We start from the raw sequence: 24,051 nt of genomic DNA, 5'->3' as shown, positions 1-24,051 counted from the left end.
GTATACAAATACTGGATACTTTCATCTCCAAAGTTGAAAGCATGGACAATATTGCAGTATTTATTCATTCACTGTGTTTTGATATTATCCAAGAATGAAGATTCTCTTTTAGTTATCTTGCTCCCACTACATCTGAGATCATTCCAACAATCAAACCAAAAAATTTTATTCAGTCACAGAACAGCAAATAAAATAAGAAGGATTAAAAAAGAAACAACAGCATACTATTCAAACTGTAAAATAGTACTTAGCTATAGTCAAAGAAATAAAATCAAATTGATCTGATAATTACAATTTAAGATAAAACAAATCAGAATAACCAGGATGTTTAATAAAGAATGTTGATAATAATTCCTGTTGAGCATTTATATAGAAAGGGCAAAACAAAATAATGTGCTCTGTCTTTTCTATTATTCCTCCACTGCAGAGATACATGCAAACTCCGGTTGATGAAGATCCCTTCAGTAACAGCTGTTGGGCGGGCATTGAATCTAGCCAAGAATAAGGTCCGTTTAAATTTTGGAGTTGTTATATGACTAACATGTCTGATTGGTTGGAGAAGGTGTGCAGAGTGGCTCAGAAAGATGTTGGTAGGTAGAACTGCTAAATCTGCTTTCAGCTCTAAATCTATGACCTGCTGCTTGAAATCAGCTAATGTAAATTCATAGCCTATCCAGGTAATGACTGGCCATGAAAATCCATAAAGTTGCAGTTTGGCTTGTATTGCCTGGCACCAGAAAGACTGAAAGCTATTGGTCATAGTTAACCTTTATTCCAGCTGACCAAGCCAGCTGAAAAAAGAGAGGTTATGCCAATAGCAGAAAATGAAAATCCAGGCAGAAGTTTTTATTTTAAATAGATCGGCTTCATAGTTAGGCATCATGTTCAGAACAGAGCAAAACATTTGAACAGAGCAAAACATTATTTTCAAACTTGAGCTGAACTCTTTCAGGAGGAAGGAATGACCTGTAGCAGCCTAACTGATCTAGGAGCTGGGCTTGCATTTTATCTGAAAAGAGTTTAATCCCTGCAGATGTTCTCAGTCATCCAGGTCATGGTTGTCCCAAAGGTGCTTTCTTTTCAAAAGCGGAAAATCTCCATAATCTATGGAGCTATGCACTTTGGGACAAACACTCTTCAAATACTGCAGGAATATGAATGGATTTCCAGAAAAAAATTGCAGACTACAGGATTCAGAAGGCCCTGAGGGCACTGATAAACCTCCAAGTTGCCTCAGTGACTTTCAGAAAAAGGTCTAACAACATGATTGCAAGGAATATAAATCTTTCCATTATTCACCATTCAGTCATACCGGAAGAAGCTTCTTGTATGAGAAGCAAATCATATTCAAGCAAAATAAAGCCCAGTTCTCTTTTGAAAGAAAGCACTTATGGGACAATCATGATCTGGATGACTGAGAAGCTCCATAGACATTCTTCTTTTTTTATAGATTGGGATCACCAAAGCTAGGTCCCAATCATCATAATTCTTAGCATGGTTATCAGTATAGATAGAGAAGCCAAAATGAGTACCCGGAAATCTAAATTGTTACAAATGATTTCTGCTGAAATGAAGTACTCTAGAGCTTTTTTTAATTTCAACTGCTTAATCAGTTCTATGATTTCATAATTTGACATAAGGGCCAAGAGGAGAAAGGGCATTGGTATTTACCTGATACGCCCATTCTCTGTGAGCTGTGAAGAGCATCCAGTGATGGGAAGGTGTTTCAGTGCCTTCTAGGAAGGCTAGGCTTAAACTTGAGGACACTTCTCCTCCTCCACGAGACTCCTCCTTAGCATCCCCAGTTTTGCGAAGCCAAGGTATTGATACCCTATATGCTTAAGCCTATATGTAATAACCCTGGCTGGAACAGACCCCTACCAGATGGAATAAAAGGGAGGGGCTGGATGCTCTTCACAGCTCACAGAGTATGGGCGCATCAGGTGAGTACCAACGCCCTTTCTCCCATGAGCTGTTCAGAGCATCCAGTGATGGGACATACCAAAGCTTGGCACCGTCCTAAGGGAGGGACTCCATCTGGGTTTCTGCAAAACTCGCCTACCAAATGAAGCCTCAGCAGAAGCAAATACATCAATTTTATAATTTCTAATAAATGGAGATGGAGAAGCCCAGGTTACAGCTCGGCAAATCTCCTCTATTGTAGCTTGGGTCACCCATGCTGCTGTGATGGCTGCACTCCTAGTGGAGTGAGCGGTAATACCTTGGGGCACTGGAATCAAGTGAGAGTCATACAACTTAGTGATGATGGCCCTTAGCCATCTACCTATGGTAGAGGGTGAAACCTTGCGCCACAGGGTGTTAGGCTGAAAAGGACATGAAGAGGGCTTCTGTCTTTCTGGAAGGCACCGTGCGCTCTATGTAGATGCTTAAGGCTCTTCTTACGTCCAAGCAGTGCCATTGGTGTTCGAGCCTATGTGATGGATGTGAGTAAAAATTTGGGAGCACCAGCTCTTGAGCTCTATGCTGAATTAACTTTTGGAATGAAGGAGGGATCTGGTCTGAGAACCACTTTATCTGAATGGAAAATGCAGAGATCTTTGTGCACCGATAATGCAGCTAGTTCAGAGATTCATCAGGCAGATGTAATTGCTATCAGGAAAACTATTTTGTAGGTTAGAAATCGAAGCGTTGTGGTCCTTAGTGGCTCGATGGGACCTGTAGTAAGGGCCAATAGTACCTTATTTAAGTCCCAAGTTGGATATCGGTGCACTATGGGGGGCCTCAAGTCCTTGGCACCACGCAGAAAACTGCAAATGCGAGGGTGATGAGATATAGAGGCAAGATCATCCCAAGTTATGACCGAAGCCAGGGCCGCCACCTGTCTCCACAGAGTATTGGGTGATAACCCTTTGTTTAGGCCCTCCTATAAAAATTCTAATAATTGCGCTACTGATGGGGAAGTGGGGTCGATCTGAACCTTCTGACACCAACAGCAGAAGCTAGACCAGATGGCCTCATAGATTTGGTTCATCAAAGGATGTTGAGCTGACTGAATAGTGTAAATAACTTGAGTAGAAAGGTGTTCATCTCTCAGATATCGCCGTTCAACTTCCATACAGCTAAGTTTAGCCATTGGGGGTCCAGGTGCAGCACTAGCACTTGAGACAGTGATATGACCGATGATGGGATCCTCCACGGTGGTACCGTCGAGAGGTCCTTCAGATCCACGAACCATACTCACCTTGGTCAATAAGGAGCCACTAATAGCAGGTCCGCTTTTTCTTCCAGCAACTTCTGAATTTGGGGATCATGGGGAGGGGAAAGGCATATAGCAGTCCAGTGGGCCAGTGACATCTGAGGGTGTTCATGTCCTCTGCTCCCTGTGATGGGTAACAAGAAATGAATCAGGGAAGCTGTGCATTGAGTGGGGAGGCAAATAGGTTGACTACTGGTTGGCCCAACCTCCAAGTAGCCTCCAGAAAGATCTTGGGGTCCAGACGCCACTCTGATTGTACTTTCCTAAGAGTTCTGATCTGTTGAGCCAAATCTCTAATGCTTTCTTGTCTATCAGGGGAGAGGAAAACTTTGCCTTCAGGGTGTCAATGATGGCGCCAAGGTGAATGAGTCTAGTAGAGGGTGTTAAATGACTTTTTGACCAATTAATTGAGAACCCATGTTGTTGTAGGGTTACAACTGTAGTTTGAGTGTTTGAATTTGCTTGATTGATGGAAGATGCCAGAATAAGAATGTCATCCAAGTAGCCTTGAAGTCGGATGGACCTATCTCTGAGTGATGCTGCCAAGGCAGCCAAGACCTTTGTAAAAGTTCTCTGGGAACTGAAGCTAGGCCAAATGGGAGAGCAATATATTCATAATGGACATTGTTGTAACAGAAAGGAAGGAATTTGAAATGTGAGGGCCTGATTAGGATATGTAAGTAAGCTTCCGTGAGTTCTATGGAGGTAAGAACATTGTTTTTTCTGATGCTGAGTAAGATGGATTGGAAAGTGGTCATTTTAAATTTTCAGTAAACTAAATATTGGTGTAGACATTTTTAGTCCAGGATTGCCCTCCATCCCCTTGAACTTTTAGGGACCACGAAGAGGTGCAAATAAAAACCAAGACCTTTTTGATTAGAAGGGACCTGTTGTATGGCCCGGATCTCTAGTAGATATGCTATGGCTGTGTCCATGAGAAACCTTTTTTCTGCGCCCCTGGAAATTGGGGACTTCATTAAAAAAATCGGGAGGGGGAGCTAAACTCCAGTTCCAGGCCAAATCGTCCTGTGTTCCTGACCCATGTGTCAGTGGTAGAGGAGTCCCATTGGTCAGCAAACCTTTTTAGGCAACCGCCAATGGGAATCTCGTAGTGGTCGTTGCTTGGACCTGTGGAAGGGCCTAGATCCTGTTCCTCAAAATTGTCTCCTAGGATGGAGTCCCCTTCTATATCTGTCCCCAGGTTCAATTCTATCTGTCTGTTGTCTGAATCCAGACTGTCTTTGAAATCTTGAATAGTAGGGTTGGTAGAAGGGGCAAAAGGAACCCCTACAAAAGGTCTGTGGTGATCTGGACTCTGATCGACGAAAAAGAGAGGGAAGAATTTTCTTTTTGGTTCTGGTTTCAATTAGGAGGGGTTCAAGCGCAAATGCCTCGAAGGGACAGAGCGTATACTCAGCCGGCTGGGAGATCGGAGAGATAAGCCTCCTTGTTTAGAAGTTTAAGGCAACGTATCTGAAATGAGAGGCTTTTAGCCTCTGGGCAGATTGGAAAGATAAGCCTCCCCATTTATGAGGCTTTAGCCTTGGGAGGCTGGAACGTAAAAACAAAACAAAAAACTGAGTGAAATGACTTTTGGAGGTTCCCAGGGGGGTGCCTGGTGACAAAAAATATGGTATTACCTGACCTGAGAAATAAATCAGCTAAATCAGATAAATCACCAGTGTTCTGTTCTGACCAGGAAAACAATAACACAACCTGTCTAAAAGAAAGGCTGAGCTAAAACTGGGGACGCTAAGGAGGAGTCTCGTGGTGGAGGAGGAGTGTCCTCAAGTTTAAGCCCAGCCTTCCTAGAAGAGACTGAAGGACTTTCCCACCACTGGATGCTCTGAACAGCTCATGGGAGAACAAATGTTCTTCATAGTTAATTCCCATTTTGTATGGAGTAATTCCACCTCTGTATAGAGCAGGGGTGGGCAAACTACGGCCTGTGGGCCACATCCGGCCCGTTGATCTTTTTAATTTGGCCCCCCGAAGATTGGGGCGCCCGGTTGGAGCACCCAAGCAGGAGCCGGGAAACAACAGATCCGGGCCGGACGACGGCTTGGCGGCTGAGTGGGGCAGCCAACAGCAGAGGGGAACGGAGGACAGTCAACCTGCCGGCTGAAGGGAGAGAGACTCTCCAGCTGCCCTTCGAGGAGCCGGTGCGCGCCCAAGGCGACGGTGGAACCCGCTGGCAACCGCGGAGCAGCAGACAGGTGCGGGTGACTACAGGCGGGGACGGACTGATGGACGGACGGGGCGGCATGCTCGGGAGCCTCGCAGGGTCTGCCTGCCTTGCTGGCTGCCTGCCTTCCATGCTGGCAAAGGGAGAGTTTGGGGCGTCCGGGTGCAGATGCGCGCCGCCTCTCCATCCCTGGAGAGCATCGAGCCCAGGGCAGCAGGCGTCAGCTTCAGCGCTTGCTGGGTGGATTTCTCCCATATTCGGGACCGGTGCAGTGGTATCTGACATCCGGGGATCGCGTGTGTGTTTTGGGCCTCCCCCTTTTTGCAAGGGGAGGTGTGTTACTCGGTTCTCTAGGGCTGACGACTGACCTCTCACCTTTATTTATGCCAAATGGAGTGGGGGGTTGGGGGGTCTTGCTGTGGCTGGCCAGGGACCGTGTTTGCAGGGCTGCTCGGGAGGAGATCTGGGGGTGCCCGGCTCCCCAAGGTACCCTAGTTATTTCTTTTGTACATGTTTTTGTGTGTGTAGTGACAGCTCTGATGATGTCATATGCCGCTACGACCTCCGTTCTCTGCACGTTCATTTTGTCCCTTCCATAAAGAATCTTTCGCTGTCAATCCGGACCGTTGGAGAGAATTGCGCTCAGATTTCCACAATTCCTACCCTTCGTGGACTGGACTCCGTTTCCAGCCACAAACAGTATTGCGAGACTGTCCGCTTGACCATGCTAACCGTGAAAACATGCGGGGTTTACACCAGGGGTGCTTACTCGGGAGAAAACCTCTCTTGATCGCTGTTCAAGGTAGGGTCTGACAGGGGGTGGATTTTGCGGTTTCTGCATTGATACCCCCCCTGCCGAGCCTTTTCAAAGCATCTCAACTACAGTGCCCATGATCCCCAGCAAGAAGAGTTTGGGATAATGGGATAAAATCTTATAGGACTTATAAGAAAAAAGGATCTTTTTTCTGTTTCTGTTTGATATGTACTGTTAACAAATGCAGTTTTTTATATGTATCGTATCTTGCGCTGACCCGGCCTCGTCTGTCAAATTTTAAAAGTCAATGAGGCCCCCGAGCCAAAAAGTTTGCCCACCCCTGGTATAGAGCAATCTGAAATGGGCTTCCCAAACTGAAGCAAGAATGAAAGATGAAATTAATACATTAGGGGATGGAGCACAAATCCATTATTAACATGGATTTTCAAAAGAAAAATTACCTATCATAATAGGCACAAAAGAACCATATGATTAAATATTTTGTTCATTGGGTAGGATAGAAAAAGGCTCTCTTTCTTTTAGATTCTGAACAAAATTCTGAAATATATTAATTAATCCAGAGTTCCGTTCATTTAGAAACAAATTTTAACCTGGTTTAAAAGGACACAATGTTGAAAGCCATAAATGCAAACATTTATTTTAAAAGTAACTGAAAATATGTCAACAATTCATGACAAATAATACTGTGTATAAATTAGGTTAAGAGAAACATGAATTATATAATCTAAGACCAGAAAATCCAATAGTCAGAATATTATGTTGTGCCAAATTGCAACCATAATTAGAAAAATATGTCCTTGTGTAAATATATGAGATTGTCAGGTATTGATTTTTTTTTGTTCTAAGTATTATTAGTTAGAAAATTATCATTGGTTATTTCCAGTTTATTTGCACCCAACAGACTCTTAATCAGCCCCTATATCCAGATGAGAACAAACACATACACACACACACACACACACACCCTACTCAGTTCACCTAGAAGAAAAATAGCTTGTCATTTATTTATTAAACATCGAAAATATTTAATTAGCAAAATGTATTAAAACCAGGAAGAGACAGAGAGATATGACCAATAAACAAGAGAGAAAAGGGCAGAGGACTTAATAACAATCTAGATTCTCAGTATTTATAATCAAAAGGTACAGGACTTCACAGGGTTATTTAAAACAATATGGTGGCATTTGACTTCCACCATCCAAAAGAGGATGCTTTTTTGTCAGTTCCTGCTTTTATAAATATGGCAGTAGCAAAACAGAAGCAAAAAGCAAAACATCAGATGATTCTTCCTCTGTCTTACACCATGAAACGTTCTGGTGTAAGGAGATGATGCATCCAACCTTATTGAATTATACAGCATCCCACAGGCTATCCTAGACAATTGTGATTTCTACACTTATGTAGTTTATTGAAACAAATTGTGTTTAGTATCCAGCAGGTCACGCTTCATTAATAGCATTTGACTTAACTTCAGGGATAACAAGAAGTAGTTCATTAATTCTAATGCTTTAGATTGTAGTCTAAAAACATTCAGATTTGTTGATGTTGTTTGGGAAAAGGAGAGGGAGCAAGAAAGGTTCAAGCATTTAAAGGTTTCTTAAATACTGTATATCATATTTATTAATTGCATATGAACAATAGCTGATGTATACAAGTTAAAATAAGTATAGGTAGTTAATTTATTTTTATTGTACTACACTGGTTTTCAAAGGAGAAACTTCAGATGCTCGATTGCTTTCAAAGCTTTTAGCGCAATTAACTGAAAACTAGTGTATGTCTTATTTTAAAAATAGTTGATGAGGCTAGAGTTGCTTCACAGAGTAAGATCAAATTTTTGTTATTAAATTAAAATTGACTTAGCTCTGGCTGAAACATGTTTCTTCTGAAAAGTCATACAGTATTTCATATGCATACTCCTGCTGGAAGATGTGTGTTTTCAGCTTATAGAGGAAAAAAGGCACATTAGATAAGAAAAATTGAAAGGCCACGTGCCTAAATTAGTCATGAATTTGTTTAATGTGCTATCTGCAAGATCTCAGCTAACAATACACTTGCTTATTGTTTATAATTGTTTGCTAACATTCTCAGGTCTCCTGAGTGGCAGTTCATTAATCTGTGTTGCTACAGCACAAAATCCATCAAGGAAATCTCATACTTTCAAATCCAGAGAGCTCCCTGAGAAAAAGGAAGGAATAACATATGGAAAGTTCAGAGAGAAAGCAAAATCAATGCCAGGAAAATTTTCACAAAGCTTGTCAAGTTTGAGAGTCATAGAAAGCTCTATTTGGTTTCAAAAGTTTGTTGTGGTCAAATGATTTCCTAAACAATCATGCAATCCTGCCCTTGTATAATGGATGCTGACCAGACCAGGTTTCATAGTAGCTCCCAAGTAGGACTTCTTGAATGATGAGATCCCCAAGATAACTTGACTACTCCATCTTACTTTCTGCCCTCAGAGTACATATGAAAAAATAGAGGCTTAGAACCTTCTGGGTTTAGGTATGCAACCTAGGGCCTAAACTAAAATGAACAGTTTTCAAACTTAAATTCTGGAACATACTGGTCACAATATTCCAGAATTTACTCTTTAATGCCATTGAGTAGTTGATATTGGGTTTTGTAGCACAACTACAGTAGCCCCAATATAATAGGCAAACACTGAAGTGTTAGCCACACTATGATTTACTCAAATCCTGCTGCTGCCAGTCTACCTGGATGGACTTTTGGAATCGGTGAATCGGAGACTGTCCCAACCTAGACTGATGCTGAAATTTACAATTAGTTCCTAGTATTATCCAGTGCTACATACCATACAGAAAAAAGCAGTCAGGATTTTACCATATTTCACATTTGCAATATGTAACTTTGAATTTTAGTTTCCATGGATACTCTCTCTACATTATAATTCAAGCCTATGGTTTCAATGCCAGTTATGATACACACATACACATTATGTGTATATGTGTGTAACATGCACATTACGTATGTGTTTACGCATATATATTTATTTTTCTCCCATAAAAATATTATAACAAACTATCATAATATATAATAGGGAAATATAATTTTAGAGCTGGTATATTAACCCTGTAAAAAGAGATATGTGGAAGATTTATGTTGAAGTTCTATGTATAATGTCCTGAGAGAAAGGACCACTCAACAGTTCTGAATAGACACGCATAAAATGTACAGATGTGTTTATAACAGCTCCTTCTGTGTCTAAAACTTAGAGAGTATTAAAACAAAACTCATTATCATAAGTAATCAGAGAAAGACATCAGGGGGTTAAGACCTTTTGTAAAACAGACTTGAGCAAATAATGTTACTGCTTTTAGCAGGAATATCATGACACAGAGTGTTTAAAGCATTAATTTATGAAAGTTTAGAAGAAAGGCCAAGTCACCTCAGTGTTCTTCATTTTTATGTATACTATGGGTGGAACGGGGGATGCAGCTCAAGAGCTAGCTCGTTCCAGGAATTGCACATACTTCCAGAAAAGGAAACAAAAAAAGTATCTCAAATTCTTGACCATTTAGTACCAATCAAAAATACTATCTGGGCTTCATGCTGATTAAAGTGTTGGGGAAACCAAGGTTCTAATCCACCTTTTAGTCCAGCATCAAAAACCCTGTGGACCAGTAATTCTCTCTTAGCCCAACCTTTGTTACAGACTTGTGGTTTTGGAGAAAAACAGGCAAAGGGAGTGCTATGTATGTCATCTTCAGTTATTGATTAAAAATAGCAAGATATAAATCCAGCAAAGAAATAATCCAACATATAAGAGTATCTTTTTTCCTAGGAAGTAATGCTTGAAAGAGCTGTCCACTGACGTGGTTAGAATTGGATGGGTGAGGTCCTCTTGGACTGGGCAAGGCATGCCTTGCTTTCCTATGGCAAAAAACTTTCTGACCTTCTCAATGAAAGAAATACATACAACTTTCAGAAATAAAATGTTCTTTAACATTTAATTATATACCCAGGACTTAAATTATTTGAATAAAACAAAAGACAAACGACCTCAATAACATTGGTTCAGCATTAGTTGAACCATATACATATAATAAATGGTCATTCAAAAGCTGCATGCCCCAAAATTAGACATCAAACTGTATGTTCCAAATAGTCTACAAGTAAACAAAGGTTGACCTAGTTGATTTGTGGTACAAAGCTAAACCCAATATCTTTCTACAAATTTGGAAGCGTGCTGCACTTTTACTCTTTTTCCAGTCATCTGAGGTAAATCTCTGGATTATAGCTTCAGCATCCATCACTTGCCAGCATGGACAGCAGTTCTTATAGCTTAATAACAAGAACTGGAAGATCACAAATTCCTGATACCTTCTTTAAACAGAAAACCGGTATAATTTAATCTGTAGAACACAGCGTAAGGTATCGAGTCTTTTTAAAAATTTGTATGGAATACATTGTATATTCTGCCCTGAAAATTACACAAACTTAATGAAGATATGTTTATATTCAGAATTCATTAGGTTAAAGTTTCAGACATATTGAATAAATGCTACTAATCCATGGGTAGCTATTCTTTCTTTCTTCCCCACAATACTTTTTGTGATAAGAAAAAAGGATAACGAGAACTGAGAAGATTTAAAAGCACAAATGGAAAATCTTACTGTGTGGACCCTGTGAGGCAAGGCCTACATAATAGTGTCTCTTCTGGAAGCACTCTTAGCTTGGTCAATACAGTGTGGCAACATAAATTGAAAACAGAATTCTCTCAAACCAGAAAGAACCTCCAAAATATCAGGTGAGTAAATATGTATTGGTACATTTATAGATTAATTATCACAACAGTGCTTTTATGCCTAACATACATTTAATAGCTTTTACCCCAGGATATATAAAACTGATAACAAGGTGACAATAAGACATTTCAGGATAACTCTATGTATAAATACATATATCAGGGGTAAGGGATTTACAATGCAATTATTCTTGTGCTTGCAAATTTCAAGATTCAGCCACTAAATTTGAAGATAAAATACCAATTTTAGCATAATTAGCATAAAATTTAGCATCACTACATAATTGTTAAACCTATGAAGTAACACCACTTTCCAAAAGAGACAAAAAAAAATCCAACTGCATGTTATCTACCTTTCTAGCTACATTTTCTATATACTTTGAAAACTTCTAAAACTTTAATAAAAATGTTATTCCCCTGCCCTTTAGAAACATACAAAATAAAAAAATATTATTTCAGAGAAAGAGAAGTGCTAGGAATACAAGAAAAATAAAGATCCATTGCCTAAAAATGTAGGAATAATAAACCAACAACTTTGTCAATTTGTGCATCTTTCTCTCTCTCTCTCTCTCTCTTCCTGAACATCCTATTAATTTTGCCAAGAATGATTATTTATTCATCTTTTATTTTATTTCTATAGCCGCCCTTCTCAACAAGTGACTCTTTATATATTAATCCTTTCAGGACTAATTTCAGCAAAAATATTTCTTTTCCAGATTTACAACTGTTTTACTATCTTATTTTGACTCCAGAAGCAATCACAATAATTGGCATAGTTTTGAGATTTTGAGGTTAAAGCATATACAGTAAGATCACAGTAGAGTACAAGTCTGCATCAATCCCAGGTCTCCACATGAACTAAGAATGGATTAGAACCAAGCCATACTCTAAATTATAAATCCCATTCCAAGGGAGAAGCCATTACAAGTGGTAAGAACACTATGGAATAACCCTTACACAGGCACTGGTATGGAAAGGTGAGGGAAAACCAAAAGAAAACCATCCATATTTGTAGAGGTCCCACACAGAACTTCCAGAAACAATAATATACCTGAAGCTCCTATGACACCAGAGAAGACAGACCAGGCATGAAGGAGAACCTTGGCTCAAATACTATTTGGTTTTGTCATAGTTATTATAAAAGGGAGAGTAAACTCTTCTGGGAAAAAGTTGTTCTTAATGTTAGGGAAGTAGTGGGAACATAACATAAAATTGGCAGAAAGAGCGAGCATGGGGGAAAGAAAGTAATAATAAACTGAATGGAAAATGAATGGAAACATAGTTTTGTTAGATAAGGATCACGCTTATCCATACTGTTTTGATGCAAAGGAATTGGCCTAAATTATTGACAAGATCTTAATCCAAGCAAACCCATAATTCAAAGCAAGAATGCTATTCATACATTTGCAGTTTGAAAACCATTTTTAAATTTTTGATCACAGAGTGCTAACCCTAGGAGTTGTTCTCACATATTTTCCTCACCTACATTATGCCTTTAAAATGTACACTTTTACAGAAACATTTATTATTTCAGCATACTGAAAAAGTAATGAAACCAAACTTATGCAATATAGTCATGATGGCGAACCTATGGCACGTGTGCCGGAAGTGGCATGCAGAGCCATCTTTCCAAGCATGCCAGCTATCACCTGTTGCTCTTCTGGGTTCTGGCACATGCATGCATGCTGGCAAGCTAGACTTTGTGTGCATGGAAGCACCGGAAACTGGAAGAGCAGCTCCCCAGTGAGCATGTACGTGCCAAGAAGCTGAGCTTCTGGGTTCCAGTGCATGCATGCGTGAAGGCTAGCTGGTCTTCTGGTTTCCAGTATTCCCACACATGTACGTGCATGCTTCCATTTCAGCGCTTGGTGCCGAAAAGATCGCCAACATTGCAATCTAGCATGAACATTAAATGAAGCATTCCTATAATTGCCACTTTATAAGACTATTAGAATATCTGCTAATTATTTTTAAATGCCAAAAGAACATTTCCATATGATTGCTTTACAAGAAATATTTTACATAGCCAACTAGCATAATTCATACACCTCTAGTGTTAAAACTAGGCAGCCTGTAATTGAAATCAATTTTGAAAGACCCTTTTGATTTTGTTGGAGATGTAATAAGGACAATACTTATTTAAAACACCTTTTTATAATGTCCTATACTTCCTAAATTTCAGGAGAAAGTGGTGAATCATGTAAATGTGAGTGTGTGACAAAGCTAACTTTTCAAAGGCTAAAATTCTTTTTGAATTACTTACCTAGTACATGGAATTTGACAACTGGAAAATGTAAATAGATACTCTGTGCCCTTTCTATGGCAAAAAGATGGATATTACAACACTGGAAAGATAAATGCATGACCCCATTTACTCAATGGATTGAAGAATTGATTACACTTGCTATTTATGAGTAGATTGTCCATAAGCCTAGAATTTTTAATGGACAAAAGAAATATGGGGCTCATTTAGAAAAATACAGTAAGTTTTTAAAAAGCAATTAAGTATATATGCATATTTGCACAATGTTTGCATTTGATAATTAGATGGATTTTTTTCCCTTTTTATGACCCTCAATTGAGGATAGACTTGGGGCAAATGTATGGAGCTGAGTGTTTACTGACCAGATGCCCTTCCTGATGCCTACATGAAACACCACTCGCTACCTAGGATTCAGCTCTCAACCTTCCGAATGGGAGGTGAGCATCTTCATGGTGAGCCACCATGCCACTCGCATTTGAATATTATATATATGGAGTTATATATACACTGCTCAAAAAAATAAAAGGAACACTTAAACAACACAATGTAACTCCAAGTCAATCACACTTGTGTGAAATCAAACTGTCCACTTAGGTAGCAACAATGATTGACAATCAATTTCACATGCTGTTGTGCAAATGGAATAGCCAACAGGTGGAAAGCATAGGCAGTTAGCAAGACATCCCCAATAAAGGAGTGGATCTGCAGGCGGTGACCACAGACCACTTCTCAGTTCCTATGCTTTCTGGCTGATGGTTTGGTCACTTTTGAATGCTGGCTGTGCTTTCACTCTAGTGGTAGCATTAAACGGAGTCTACAACCCACACAAGTGGCTCAGGTAGTGCAGCTCATCCAGGATGGCACATCAATGCGAGCTGTGGCAAGAAGGTTTGCTGTGTCTGTCAGCGTAGTGTCCAGAGCATGGAGGCACTACCAGGAGACAGGCCAGTACATCAGGAGACATGGAGGAGGCTGTAGCAGGGCAACAACCCAGCATCAGGACCGCTATCTTTGCCTTTGTGCAAGAAGGGACAGGAGGAGCACTGCCAGAGCCCTGCAAAATGACCTCCAGCGGGCCACAAATGTGCATATGGCTGCTCAAACGGTCAGAAACAGACTCCATGAGGGTGGTATGAGGGCCCGACGTCCACAGGTGGGGGTTGTGCTTACAGCCCAACACCATGCAGGATGTTTGGCATTTGCCAGAGAACACCAAGATTGGCAAATTGGCACCCTGCGCTCTTCACAGATGAAAGCAGGTTCACACTGAGCACATGTGACAGACGTGACAGTATCTGAAGATGCTGTGGAGAATGTTCTGCTGCCTGCAACATCCTCCAGCACGACCGGTTTGGCAGTGGGTGTGTGGTGGCATTTCTTTAGGGGGCCGCACAGCCCTCCATGTGCTCGCCAGAAGTAGTCTGACTGCCATTAGGTACCGAGATGAGATCCTCAGACCCCTTGTGAGACCATATGCTGGTGCGGTTGGCCCTGGGTTCCTCCTAATGCATGACAATGCTAGACCTCATGTGGCTGGAGTGTGTCAGCAGTTCCTGCAAGATGAAGGCATTGATGCTATGGACTGGCCCACCCGTTCCCCAGGCCTGAATTCAATTGAGCACACCTGGGACATCATGTCTCGCTCCATCCACCAATGCCACATTGCACCACAGACTGTCCAGGAGTTGGGGGATGCTTTAGTCCAGGTATGGGAGGAGATCCCTCAGGAGACCATCCGCCACCTCATCAGGAGCATGCCAGGCATTGTAGGGAGGTAATACAGGTACACACACACTATTGAGCCTCATTTTGACTTGTTTTAAAGACAAAGTTGGATCAAAGTTGGATCAGCCTGTAGTGTTTTTTTCCACTTTAATTTTGAGTGTAACTCCAAATCCAGACCTCCATGGGTTGCTAAATTTGATTTCCATTGATAATGTTTGTGTGATTTTGTTGTCAGCACATTCAGCTATGTAATGAACAAAGTATTTAATAAGAATATTTCATTCATTCAGATCTAGGATGTCTTATTTTTGTGTTCCCTTTATTTTTTTGAGCAATGTAGAATTGTAACTGGTTTCCATAACAATTAGTATTATTATTAGAATATTATATTACTAGTTTGATACCCTTGCTTCGCTACAAAACTACATGGCCGGGCTTAGTTTTGGGGGAGGAAAATAAGGGGGGGGGATTCTGTCTCTGCCTACCAGCATCCATTGGTATTCATCTGGCTAGCATGCTGTCAATGTTGAGGGCTGTTTGGTAATTGAAACAGTGTTTTCTGTGTGAGCAAGGAGACAGCAAGGAGCCTGGGTGTGGCTTAATTCAACTGTTCTGTACTAAAGTTGCTTGGTGCTGTGAAACTAAAACTGAAACTTCTCTGCTCTGCTTGTGTTTTTCATTTGGAACAGATTTCTTTTCAGGTGGGGAGGGGGAGTAGAACTCCTCAGCATCAGAGTGTGTTAATAATAATATACAAAATACTCTGATGGTCATTTCTAAAAATCTTTTCTTAGTGAGCACCTAGAAGCCAAGAGGAACATATGTGCCAAATTTCAAGTTTGTAGGCTTTACGGTTCTGGAGATTTTGGGATGATGTGTGAGTGGTATTTCACTTTTTTTATATATAGATTGTATGGTTATATATAACAATGTAACAATATATAACAATATTATATTCTAACAATATAAATAGTATCATTATTCCTTATATTTTTTTTATTTGTATATTTTATTTGTATCCTTTTCACTTATTTTTAAGCACTTGTTATTTTATTAATAATGCATTTTTGTATTTTGTTCCTTTTGTTCTTTTATTATTTTTGAAGCAATAAAAACTGTAAGAAAAAGAAAACCTTGGATAAATTTAAATAAGTTTTCATTCTTTTAACATTTACACTTAAAACTCATGTACAAAATCAGGAAATAAACAAGAAGGAAATGGGGGGGAGTATTCACCCCCTTTGAGAGATTTCTGAATGTTTTGTAACTTTGCCACTGAAAGTTATTGGAGCAATGTGTCCATCCCAAAGCTCTAATAATTTCAGTGGCAAAGATGTGAGTCCAAAAAGGTACACAGAAGTCAGAGTGAAGAAATTACACCACAGCTTGGTTTTTCATTTATTTCACAAACATAATTAACCAACATGCAGTGGACAATGTGGAAGAGTAACCTCTTTCTTATATTAACTAACTACTTGTAGTTGCCAAAGCTGCATTTAAGCACTGGCCTAATTTAATGATCAATCTCCCATAGTGTAATATTCTCTATGGCAAACTTAGTAACATTTAATATATGAGTAGCATAAACTACTCATTACAGGGTCTGTCACAACATCTTTACGGAATTTAGGTAGGACTTGACCATTCTAAAATTCTGAATTTGTTCTTTAATCATTCTCCTGATTTGCTTGTATGTTTGTGGTGCACATGCACATTGTATCATTATGCACTTTGCTTCAGTTTCAGCTGACAGATTTCCTTTGAAATTCCCTGCATTATCCAGATTTAGAAAAAAAGCTTCTCCTTCCAGGTTTATTTCTCCAAATAATTAAATTCTAAACTGTAAGTAATACTAATAAGCATTTGTAAGCTACAGTTTGAAACTGTCTAGCTTCTATAAGCCTACTTCTGAGACTAAGTACATTTTAGTTCAGATATGCTTACTTGTAGCTACTTAAGTATGGACACTTCAGAATCACTTCTTCTAGTGACTATGACATTATTATCTTAATACTTGACTATAATTCTTAAAAATTAAAATCTTCTGTAAAAGTACTGTACTGTTAAATGTCATCAGTAGCCAAGCAAAACTTTTACAAATTAAAATGTTTGCTTTCTAATATAATTCAGGTTCTTGTTCTATGCACATGAGCTGCACATAAAAAAACAGGCAGTTTCAATCACATCATCATAGTAGTTATCTTGATTTTTTGACCATATCCCACAGACTTACCTAGTAATGCATATATAGTATTTTAATATATGTTAAACAAACCCCAAGTTCCACATGTGCTCACTATTCTACCTTGCTTGCTTTAGTGAAAGAGTGAGTCATTGCACAATATGGAAAACAACTATGATTATACATAGCTAGTTCAGAGGCAGACTGTATTCAAATGAAGCCTCTACAGAACAATCAATTAATAGGAAAATTTGGTCACTATAAGGAACAAGTTATAGACTCATTCCAATATCTCAATATGTTCATACTGAAAATTCAGACCCAAATTCTCACTGATGTACCGTAATATACATTTATACAACTAATTCCATTGGCTACTAGGCAGTCATTATGAATGAATCACTATCAGTCAACAGCTTCTCTGTTAATTGTAATAGATAGAACTTGTAAACTTAACATATTTTTAGAATTATCCACATAGCATATCTTTGTATGTGGCAATTTATTACAGCTTTTCAAAAAGGCAAAGATTCCCTTAAATCAAATGTGTTGCAGCCATCAAAAAAGCCAGTGGAGACATCAACCAAAGGATAATACAAAGATCAAGGTACATGATAGTACTGCTCTATACCTCAATGATGAAGCCACATTTGGAATGCTATATCCAGTTCCAGGCAACACAAAATGAAAAAAGGTTCTAGAAAGAGTGCAGAGAAGAAGAATAAAGATGACAATGAGTCTGGAGGCTACATCCTACATATGAAAAACAGCTAAAGGTACTAGGAATGTTTAGCTTAAGAAGGAGAAGACAAGAAGAAGGGAAATATACCAGCAGTCTTCCAAGATCTGAAGGATTGCCACAGGAAAGAAGGCATCAATTTATTCTCCATTGCACCTGAGGACAAGACAACAAGCAGTGGGTGGATGCTCATCATATCCAACCTGGAAATAAGGAGGAATTTCCTGACAGTGAGAACTATTAAAACAATGGAACAGCTTGCCTTCTGGACTTGTGGGTGCTCCATTGATGAAGGTTTTTAAGGAAACATTGAACAACCATTTGCTTGAACTGGTATAATGACTCCTGCCTTGGCAGAAGATTGGACCTCAAGCCTATGATTCTATGACAATCAATGTGGTGTCTATTAAGTTTTATCAGTAGCAATATGAAACTGGTCTGCCACTGTCTTATTCTGTTAATTGTTGTTTGTAATTCCCAATTTATTCTAACATTTTGAGGTTTTTCTGGTGGTCTTCTGTTTATTGTTTATTTAATAAATATCCATACTAAAAGTCTAACCCTTTTTGGCTTTTCAGATATTAGCCATAATTGATTTTTCTGCCATTTGTCAGTTGACTGTTCATTCATCAAGTCACTACCACCTAAGAAAATAACCTATACTTCCCCTGTACTTAGCTCTTCAGTGCTTTTTTCACATTCTTGCTTCAGTCCATTCGTAGTTCTGTTCCTGGGCTTTATATCCATACCTCTGACAATTCAACAGTGGTTATTTCTTGATAAGGACAACAGATGGCATTCCCCACCTTTTACTTCCAAGAAGAGCTAAGACTGGTAAGTGCAACCAAAAGACCAACTGATTGGTGGCTACATAAAAGAAGTATGGGGGCACTCTTGCAGAGTTCAGAGCCATTCATTGTCATCCACCTTCCCCAAATGTCCTTTTTCAATATTTCTATGTATACTCCCATTTCACAGAATGTGATCTTAAGAACTTGAACTTGACTTCTCCTAGAAACCAGCAGTCGTATGCAAAACTGTCATTTCACCAAAGTAACTGCATCAAGAGATGAACTTCTCACATTTTTTTCCTTTCTTTCTTTTTCCTGACTTTAGCCATTGTCTTTAGAAGATGTGCAGTTGACCTCACTTGGATCTTTCTCACTCATGTTTCTAGCATGGTTTATTTGTGAGTTTTGGCTACTCTCAGTAACCTAGCAGATTCTAGCTGTTTAGCAGTGCAAATGGTGGCCTTTTGTTGTGCTTGCAGATGAACCTGTAAAACTCTCTAATCAGCCTATTATACTTCATTAATTAGATTTACAGACCACACAATTCCATTGCAACTCTGGCAGCTACAACAGAAAACAATGAAATGCAATACTCCCCTCTCCCCCAGGACATCCAGACATCCAGAAAAAAACCAGCCAAATGAGAAATCATCCATCAATGGGTTCAAGAGACTCTCTGCAAGCTTCAGGGAATTAAGGATTTGTTTAAATAAGATGAGGGTGGGAACAAAACAGATCTTTAGATAAATGGAGATCTTCTATCCTTCCAGAAGACTAGTGCATCAACAACAAAAAAATCCCTTCACCTAGGTTAATGAGGTGACATTATTTGATCAACTAATCCTAGAGTAAGACAACTTTCCAGTTTGTATATGAATTGCATTCAGAACTCTACTGGTAACTGATGCAACTCACAAAGCAAAGAGCTTAAATGGGCTTGCTGTGGTTTGTCCATAATTGCCTGTGCCGCTGTGATCTGCATCAGCTAAATCTTTCAAGTGGTCTTCAAAGATAACTCTGTGTTGAAAGATATGGAGTAGTTTAATGAGAGATGACTAAAGCATGAGTGACCATTTTAAGAGTCTTCTGGTCAGACATGGTGCAAATGACACTAAATCAGTTCCTTCCTGGCCACAGCTAACATTTGAAAATATCAAATTGTACACATATCCTGAAGGGGAACTTGAGCCCTAATCAAGAGCAGAGATTGAGAATTTCCAGACCCAAACATTAAATCATGTCAAAGTTCAATCTGAATTTGGCATTCCCCATCCAGAAGCACATTGTTGCCACGTACTGAGATAAGAGCTTGACAAGACCCTCATCAATCCATGATATAGATGAACACCAATGTCCATTCAAAGCCCTTTCTTAAAGCGCTTGAACAGTGATTCTTTAGTCAGAGGAAATTACCATTAAGGGATGGTTATCCTTATCCCCGTTTGGATATATTCTGGGGCGTACAATTTGCTATTGTTCATTTGTGAGTTGAGAATCCAATTGAGGATTGCAGAGATGATTGTATAAAGTAAGAGAGCTAGGGGGGTGACGTTGTTTCAGACTAGAAAAGAGGAAATTGGATCAACTTAAGGACAACTGTCCTAGACCACGACCAAGGTGGCTGTATGCAGACACAGAGGTGCTACTCACGATGAACACCTCTTTATCTGAATCTATAACCAGTTGTAAGAAGACCTCAATTTCCTTGGTCTACTGTAGGCCCCAGTCCTAGCAGACATGGCATATGTGAAGCCCAAAGCAGGAGGCTTGGCTTCAGAAACTGATCAACCACATGGCAAAGGGAGCAGCAGTCCCTGGTGAAACCCTTTCATGATACTACATCAAAGATGGCAATAAAACAAATATAGGAGCAGGTCAATTGAAGTACCATAGTTTGCCTATGTAGTTACATAGATTGAAAACAGGCCTGATGTGGGAACATGCAGGAGACATGAACAGTTACCAGAGCTGTCCCATGAGGAATACACAGAAAGTGGCAATTGGATTTGGCCTTGGTGAGTTTAAAGAAAAAGAACAGCTGCAGAGGAGAATTTTAGCAACTGCTACATGTGTGCTGAGCTTGGTCTAATTTGCAGTAGATTTCACAAATTCTCCCCTTCTGTAAGGAATGGCAAACATGGAGCATGCACCTCTGCATCCTTAGGGCAACCTTGGTTTCACCAGTCAACATTAAGGTAATGAAACATAAAATCTGCCTTTCAGCTGGACAACACACTTACTGCGTCCAAGTCTTTGCAAAGGAAGACCAAGCTCACTGGAAAACCTACGGGCTGCATTTAATGCAGGGACAGAGCCTTCCTATCTCTTTCCACTCTCAAGAGAACCCAATTCATTTAAAAACAAAATGTGCTACAAAAAGGGCAGAGCTTCCTCTAGTAACCATATAATCAGAAGCACTTACTTTTACTGACTGCTGCCTCTTGCTGAAAACGGCGGACTTTTAACTCCTCCAAATCACCTCAGGAAACTTATTTCCCAAATTATTTCCCATCCGCTCAGTTGTGAGAAGCTTCGGAGAAAGGAGCCATCCCTTTGCTTTGGAGACGAGCAGCCAAGGCATGGAGGCTCTGGTGGCACTCGGGCGAGAATCCGCTTGCGATCTGTGGATACCTCAAAACTAGGAAAGGACGGGTTTTTTAGAGACCCATCGGGTATTACGGCGGAAGGGTCGGAATATTTCGCTGCGCACATCCAAACACAGAAAAGAACAAAGCTCCGGCTTGTGGAGGGGGGAATAGAAAGGAGAGAGCTGAGATCCCCTTTTCAGCAGCGACCGATCCCCGTAAAAGGAGCCAGAAGAGCCCGTTCTAGAGTCGCCAGTGGCCGCGGCGCTTCTTCCCCTGGCTGCCCAGTCTAGAGGCGTTGTCCACGCCTAGCAGGCGTAATCCTGGAACTAACGCGCCAAGCCGCTCGGTATCTTCCGCTGTCCCTTGTTTTTCCCCTCCAGTGCCGCCCCCCGATCAGCGGCAGGGGAATCTGGCCGCTCAGCGGCGTGTTGCTTTGAAACGACCGAGTTGCTGCAGGTGGAGGGGATGCTGAGAAAGACGGATCCGGAAAGCTCAACAAGAGGGGGGCTTTCCCCAGTGGCCTGTTGGGAAGGGGAGCGAAGATGCTGATGGGACGAAAGGAAGTTTTTCGCGGTGCTGTCAATTAAAAGCCTTGGCGCCATTCACCGGGAAGTGAAGGTTCTTCTCTCCCCCTTCGAGCAGCTCCTTTCTGCAGCCTTTCGCGGTCTCTTTCTCCGTGTTATCTGAAATTAGCCGTCCACTTCTGTGAAGCTGCACGCTCGCAAGATTTTGCCTTCATCCCTTCTTATTATGAGGGCGCTGATTCGTCCAGGCACCTACCTTCCTTGCTTCTAGAGGCAGATCGTAGAAACCGAAGCACACCGCAAGGAGGTGATTAATTAATATGCGAATCACTAAGTTAGAATAAAACAAGAGGGGCGGAAATCTGTCGTGATATGAGTGAGGTACTGCACAGCTAATAGAAATTCAAAGAACGAGAGCCAAGCAAGCCCCAAAGTTCTACTCTGAATTAATAAACATGTGTTGCTTAAATTCTCTTTCACTTTTCATGCTGGAGAGCCGGAAAGAACATTTTTAAAAAGTCTTGCTAATTCATATTTTTTCTCACCCTCGTCGGCACCGAATCATTCTTGTTTTTAAGAGTAAGTTTCGGCACAAATTAAAATGTTGGGACTGTATTATCAACAGCAGCATCCAAGAAGTTATTTCCAGCGATACTATAGCCGGAAACAAGTAAATTCCATGGATTTGATAAGATTTGTCTTCAGATAACAACGAAGAGCTGCGAAAGCAGCTTAGAACGTGCCACGAATGTGCAGTTTCAAGCTTCAGCTTCAGACCCCTGGGAAAAATCAATCTTCAGGTATATTCACCCCGATCACTCTCCAACCGAACGCTAAAATCCAAATCACAATAAAACCGGCTAAAAACTAACGTTTCTCTTGATGTTTATATGATAGAAACGAGGGGTCTGAGGATGTGACAGAGTTTAAGTGCTACACTCACCGTCCAGCTCGATTACATCTTCAGTCAGAAGTAATAGCCAAAAAAAAAAAGGTGTTTTGATTCCACACCACTCTTTAAAAGGAACTTCCACGCCTCATTTAACTTAACATTCTGTGTTCTTTCCTGAAGTCAATAGAGCGGGGGTTGCTTTGCGCTTAAAAACAGGGCTAGACTCTATCAAGCGAGTAAAGTGTAAGGGAGTCAATAGTACATTTAATTCACCCTGTCACGATAGCCCATCTGACATGAAAAAGCTGTAGCAAATAAGCCGGTCAGAATGGGGAAATGAACTTCAGTTTCGCGTGGTGACAATAAATAATGGAGCTAAATGTTCTACCCCCAAATTGCAATAAATCCCGCAATATGACCTACATCTCGCATCGAAAGATTCCGCTAGCCCTGGAAGAGGACAGCGGTATAAATTCCAGCCGGGGGCGGAGCGGAAGAATCACCTTCGTTCTGATTGGTGGCTGCGAGCAACGTCACGCCGCTCAGACCTCCCCTGCTTGTTTATTCTAACTGCATCTTCCTCCACCCCCGCTTATCATTATAGAAAAGGGAGGGAGCGGGAAGGGAGCCGTCTTGACAGTCTCCAGCCCGTTTTCTGTTCCTAATTAAAAGACTACTGATTAGAAACCGTCGACACAAATAAGAGGCAGGCAGGGAGACAACAAATGTGCCCCCCCTCCGTTCTTCAGGCTGCTCGGGGAAGAAATGCGCTTCAGTTGAATAGGGCAAGGCTACGCACGGGAAAAGTAACAATGCGCCTTTTCAAGGGCCCCGGGATGGAAAAAGAATTAAGCAAATCCAAATTCCCTCCGGTCTTATTTATGGGGAGACCAAGTCATTATCCTCGGGGCGGGGCTTACCGCGAAGGCAGCTTCCATCTGCTAAAATAGATGAAGAGGGAGCCTATCCAGTTACTCGTGGAGGGGAGGGTATCCTGCGGTATCTCTCTCTCTCTCTCTCGCCCTAATTTTCCATTATGGATTAAGCGGCTTTTTAATCCACGGGTTGGTCCTAAAAATTGCTGATAATTATAATCCATCTTGTCAAGGGGGGGGAGCATCATGTTTTTGAAAGCTGCCCTATTTTTCAGGAGGGGAAAGCTGGAAGGAAAAACAAGAAGAAAGTTGTAATTATTAGATAACCATGTTGTATTGCTTTGTTACATAAATGGGACACCTGACTTGTTTGTGAAATGTCCCTTCAATTTCAGCCCTTCTGGCCAGCTATGTTAACAAACCTAAGAAAGCACTTTATAGGAGTCAAATGCTTCACACAAAGTGCAGCAAGCAGGCAAGGTTGTGCAACCTGGAATTAGGTTGCTGCTTCCAGAAGTCACAGTTGCAGCCCT

The 24,051-nt window shown here is 40.6% G+C and overlaps 1 protein-coding gene across 9 annotated transcripts in view; it reads right to left on the bottom strand.

Annotated features, from left to right (window-relative positions):
* The window catches only part of SNTG1 (syntrophin gamma 1), a 211,096-nt gene extending 187,445 nt beyond the window's left edge, over nucleotides 1-23,651 (bottom strand). For 6 of the 9 annotated variants that reach the window (XM_087931229.1, XM_087931230.1, XM_087931228.1 and 3 more), the window contains exon 1: nucleotides 21,062-22,353. The gene's annotated coding sequence lies outside the window, so the exon portion shown is untranslated. Of the gene's footprint in view, nucleotides 1-21,061; nucleotides 22,356-23,563 lie in introns of those variants that run through there. The other 3 variants (XM_087931227.1, XM_087931233.1, XM_087931232.1) reach the window with 3 other exon arrangements.
* Between the last annotated feature and the right edge of the window lie 400 nt (nucleotides 23,652-24,051).

The sequence above is a fragment of the Pseudonaja textilis genome, chromosome 3 (genome assembly GCF_049901715.1).
Source record: "Pseudonaja textilis isolate UNSWEBS1 chromosome 3, rPseTex1.2, whole genome shotgun sequence".
NCBI classification, from domain to species: domain Eukaryota; kingdom Metazoa; phylum Chordata; class Lepidosauria; order Squamata; family Elapidae; genus Pseudonaja; species Pseudonaja textilis.
Note: the sequence above shows the minus strand (reverse complement) of the source record. Positions and strands in the feature narration are given on the sequence as shown.